This window comes from Protopterus annectens, chromosome 16.part0 (genome assembly GCF_019279795.1).
Source record: "Protopterus annectens isolate FY-2018-M chromosome 16.part0, PAN1.0, whole genome shotgun sequence".
Lineage (NCBI taxonomy): Eukaryota > Metazoa > Chordata > Ceratodontiformes > Protopteridae > Protopterus > Protopterus annectens.
Genome location: NC_056750.1, coordinates 17,441,036 through 17,447,440, shown reverse-complemented (window position 1 = coordinate 17,447,440; position 6,405 = coordinate 17,441,036).

The window sequence follows — 6,405 nt, the reverse complement described above, 5'->3', positions numbered from 1 at the left end:
CCTTATACCAATACTCCTTATACCATCATACCCACCTCATACCAGTACCACCAGGTTATACCAATATATCTTCCTTATTCCAATACTAGTTTCTTATACCAGTACTAGTTCCTTTTACCAGTATTACCTCCTTATATAAATACTAGTTCCTTACATGAATACTTTCTACTTATACCACTCCTAGTTCCTTATACCAATACTAATTCCTTAAACCAATACTACCTCCTTATACCAATGCTAGTTTCTTGTACTCATGCTAGTTTCTTATACCAATGCATCTTCCTTATACAAATACTAGTTCCTTATACTAATACTACATCCTTATACCAGTGCTACCTCTGTATACCAATACATCCCTCTTATACCAATACTATTTCCTTATGTCAATACTACCTCCTTATACCAACATAGCCTCCTTATACCAGTACTAGCTCTATACCAATACATACTCCTTGTTCCAATACTAGTTTCTTATACAAATACTAGCTCCTTATATCAATATTACCTCATTATGCCAATACTACCTACTTATACCAGTACTATCTCCTTATATCAATACTAGTTTCTTATGCCAATACTAGTTCCTTATACCAATACTACCCCATTTTACTAATACACCCTCCTTATACCAATACTAGTTTCTTATACCAGTGCTACCTACTTATACCAATATATCCTTCTTATACTAATACTAGTTTCTTATGCCAGTAGTAGTTCCTTATACCAGTACTACCTCCTTATACTAATATATCTTCCTTATACCAGTACTAATTTCTTTATACCAATACTACCTCCTTATACCAATACATACTCCTTATAACAATACTAGTTCCCTATATCAATATTACCTGTTATACCAATACTAGCTCCTTATATCAGTATATCTTCCTTATACCAAGACTAGTTCTTTATACCAATACTAACTTTTTATACCTATACATCATCCTTATACCAATACTATCCCTTATACCTATACATTCTCCTTATATTAATACTATCTTCTTAAACCAATATTGCTTCCTTATAATAATACTATAACAATACGTACTCCTTGTTCCAGAACTAGTTTCTTATACCAATACTAGCTCCTTATATCAATATTACCTCCTTATACCAATACATCTTCCTTATACCCATACTAGTTTCTTATACCAATACTAGCTTTTTATACCAGTACTACCTTCTTATACTGTATACCAATACATCCTCCTTGTTCCAATATTAGTTTCTTATACCAGTGCTAGCTCCTTATATCAGTATTACCTCATTATAGCAATACTACCTCCTTATACCAATACATCCTCCTTATACCATAATAGTTTCTTATACCCGTACTAGCTCCTTAATTATACCAATACTACCTCCTTATATCAATAGTAGTTTCTTATGCCAATAGTAGTTCCTTATACCAATACTACTCGATTGTACTAATACACCCTCCTTATATCAATACTAGTTTATTATGCCAATACTACCTCCTTATATCAATAGTAGTTTCTTATGCCAATAGTAGTTTCTTATACCAATACTACCCAATTTTACTAATTCACCCTCCTTATATCAATACTAGTTTATTATACCAATAATAGTTCCTTATACCAATACTACCTTCTTATACCAATGCTAGTCTCTTATGCCAGCAGTAGTTCCTTACACTAATACATCCTCCTTGTACCAATACTAGTTCCTTATACCAATACATCCTCCTTACACCATAGTCGTTTCTTATACCAATACTAGCTCCTTATACCAGTACTACCTACGTATACCAACACTACCTCCTTGTACCAATACTAGTTCCTTATATCAATACTTTCTTTATAACAATACTATCTCCTTATATCAATACATCCTCCTTATACAAATACTAGCTCCTTATATCAGTATTACCTCATTATGCCAATACTACCTCCTTATATCAATACATCCTCCTTATACCAGTACTAGATCCTTATAACAATACTACCTGCTTATACTAATACTAGCTCATTATGTCAGTATAGCTTCCTTATACCTAGACTAGTTCTTAACACCAATACTAACTTTTTATACCTATACATCATTCTTATACCAATACTACCCCTTATACCTATACATCCACATTAAAGAAATACTAGTTCCTTATATAAATACAACTTCCTTACAACATGGTAAATATGCAAGATATATATATATATATATATATATATATATATATATATATATATATATATATATATATATATATAAATAAATATATATATATATATATAAAAATATATATATATAAATATATATATATATATATATATATATATATATATATATATATATATATATATATATATATATATATATATATATATATATATATATATATATATATATATATATATATATATATATATATATATATATATATATATAAATATATAAATATATATATATATATATATATATATATATATATATATATATATATATATATATATATATATATATATATATATATATATATGGGTCTACTTCATATGACCTAACTTTCATATGATCGACATTCATTTCACAGAGACCAAAACACCTAAAGTCCAAAACACCTAAAACTCATTTGATCAAAACTCATAACATCGACACATGAAATAAATAGCATTATGCCCTTTTCCCCCACTGTAGTGCAATCCTGGAGTTAAAATATATAGTTATGGGGGGTGTGGGGGGCTGTGGGGGGTGTGGGGGCATAGCCCCCCCACATAGTTTAGATAACTATTGTCTGCAAAGAGTTAGTCATATCAGTTGTAAGTATTCATGTATATCTTTGAAATGTATGAAGTATGTGGGGGGCTGTGCCCCCCCCAACTATATATTCTAACTCCAGGATTACGCTACAGTGGGGAAAAGGGCATAATGCTTTTAATTTCATGTGTCGATGTTATGAGTTTCGATCAAATGGGTTTTAGATGTTTTGGTCTCGGTGTAATGAATGTCGATCAAATGAACTGTCGATCATGTGAAGTAGACCCATATATATATATATATATATATATATATATATATATATATATATAAATATATATATATATATATATATATATATATATATATATATTTATATATATACATATACATATTTATATATATATATATATATATATATATATATATATATATACATATACATACACACACACACACACACCACACGTAAAAATATATACATTTGACCACTGACTGTTCAGCAGACATTTTAGGTAATAATATTCCCAATTAATATTACAGAAGCATTCTGATTTTGGAATCTTCAAATAAGAATTCTATCAATGAGTTTTTAAAAGTTTTTTTGGAGGGATCTTTATTCTTTATATGATTTGGGAGGCGGTTCTAATGAGAGGGCCCAGTTTTAGGAGATTTGTTTTTTCTCTCCTATTGCCTGTTTGAAACTAGGCCATGAATGTATGAGAATGTTGTCTTGGCTACTTCTAAGTGCATAGTTTTGATCTCTGATAGGGATTTTACTTTTAAGTGGTGGGCAGTACCTTAGGTTATTTGCCAGATTGTGATGCAACTTTTATCGTATGGCAGCTTCACCATCTTGCTGCTCAAGATCCCATCTCACTCTCTCTGTTTGTAACTCTGCAAGTCTCTTCATCTCTGTATTTTTCTCTTCAACATTATTCATTTCCTCTGATCACTTCCCAGTACACATATTGCTTCTAACTGTGTGCCAGCCCAGAAAATGGAGCCCCTATTTCCTTCAGATTTACTAGTCCAGAAAGCAAATGAGCTCTCCTTTTTATAAATTCTGGTCAGAAAATGCTCCCTCCTTCTAACTGGTGTACCCTATTAATATGGGACTCTAAAAAACTTCATTACTTGTGCTTGCTGCCCAAGACCCCCAGTTCAGTCTTCTGGGCATTGTAGTGTGTGTCTACCTTCTATAACTTTCTTCAGGCCTGTTACCCGAACATTCTGTCATCTGTACCTGGTCTCCAAATCTTCCTATTACTTCTGCAGTATCTGTATTTTCCATTTTAGCATTTCCTCAGCAAAGAATAACTTTAATCCTTAAATTATTGCATTCTGCCCATGTAATGCATAGTTCATAGTTAAGTATTAGGCTTTCTGCCCTTGTGGGTCATTTTAAGCTTAGCCAATTTCCTTGTCAAAAGTGAGAATCAAACTCTGTACCTTGCATCTGCAAGATAAATACCTTAACCATTATGCCAACCACCAATTTACATGGCCCCTACATCCACTCTGAAGCTGTCTAGCTTGATGATAATACAGTCTAACTTTTCTTCAATTATTTTGCATGTCCCCACCAATTTTGCTGGGTAAAACCAGTCACCAATGTTTAAGCTATATGCACTCACATAATACCTTAAAATTAACTAATATTCAGCTGTGATCTGACCTCACATATTGGTTTGGGCTCAACACCCCCCAAACAAACCACGTTTTGGTAACAGCTACCTGTTCTGACATACATTTTGTAAATAAACAGGGTGGTAAAATATGTATAACCCCATATTTTAAGTACTATAGATGTTGCTGTGGTGGAAAAGTTGACATGAAGGATGAATGCCATTTGTCCAGGAATTTTTTTTGCATTTGAACCAGAAGTGATGTTTATACAGCAGTGTGCAGGAGGAACAAAGGTGAAACGGTAAGTATGTAAGTAAGGTGTAGGTAGAAGTGATAGTTACACAGCATTTTGCAAGAGGAGCAAAGTAAAAAGACAAGTTTGAGAGGCAACAAGGTTAACAACATGATTATCACACAAGCTGAGAGGAACGCTGGGGAAGGGTTAGTAGGAGGTGTAGGATTTTCGTCTTGGAGAGAAGCTGTAAGGTGTCAGTGTATGGCTTGTGGTGGATAAAGGAAGGTGGACATATGTTGATCTCTTTTCTCTTTATATGCCTGAAACATATAGTGTTCATTATTTATGTAATTTGGGACATTTCTATGCATTTACGCCACACTTAAGAATTCAGAATGTTACATTGTATCTCTCCATGTAGCTCTTCCTTTATTTTAGGAAGTTTTATTATCATTCTTTGTAGAAGTGGCTTCATGGTGGGGGTGTGGTTTTGCATCTTTAATACAAAGCCTTTGTTTTGTTTTTTTTTTGTTTTTTTTACAGCTGGCCACTTGCTAAATAAGTAACAGATGCCTGATGTGTTCACTTACTCCATGCATTCTAAACCTGTAGGGCTTGTATACACTTCTGCTTAGGAAGGGTGTCTGGTTTTAAATTACTGGGGGCAGTACTAGCCACATTTTCACAGTTGTTATTTCAAACCCTTGTGCCATCTATGCTTTACTGTGCTATAAACTTAGCTAATATGTGTTTACTTTACCACTTGGATTGTTCAGTTTTATTCTACTGTACGAACAGTAGCATTAGTCTTTGCCTACCCAAATGTATACATAATAGTTCCTCTGTGAGTAGAAGAAACTAAATGTACCAAGTACCAACATCCTGGAAATGCATTTACTGAAAAAAATGGCAGGACCCCACACCCCCAAAACTTGTATATACCAACTCCATGGTTTTACCGACTCGCAAAAGGGGGAAATTCCACTAAAAAGGGCATTACTCACAAAACTTGCCAACACTGATTTCCTTTGGAGGATCTCTGATCACTGGCATGTTGAAACTTGGACATCTGAAGAGTTCGAGTTTTCAATCTTCATACACCAGTAGGGTAACGGGGAATAATACACTCTCTCAATTCTCTGCATCTTACCCTCATTTGAGTTAGGAAATCCATTTGGAAACTGTCTGTTTTACTCACTGTTATCATATTCTTTTGTTTTGCCCATTGAAAATGTAAAATAATTAACATATTTAATATGAATATGTCAAACAAGCTTGAGATACAGAAAGTGGCACTTCTGATAGAAATCCAAGGACTAAGAATGTGCAAACTAAGTGCTCATTAACTAAATGCCCTGCATCCCCTTTATGTGCTATTTTGCCTATTACTTGTCATATAAAATACGTTTTCTCTTACATACCTGTTCATTTAATTTCCCTTTTAAAGAATCTTATGAGAAAAAATTGATTGGAAACATCTTTACTTGTCTAAGGTCAGCTTTTTTTGTCTTAATAGTACTTTTACCTTGGCTGCCAACAAACTATGATAAAGGCCATTTACTACATTTCAGAAAGATAAGAGAAAGACCGAAACATATGTGTGTTGATGTAAGAGAGTACTTCACAAAGTAGCTATATATACAACTGTGCAACATTCGGAAGCACAAACAATGATGGGGTCACTTCTGTACCTGTCCGTTGCATTCACCTGCTACCTAGGGGCCACGTCGGCTGCATCGGTAAGTCAACACCTTTTTTTGCTGCTTTAAACTTAAATAAAATATTTGGCGCATGCCACATGGTGTTTTTAGGGGGGCCTCAGGCATTCT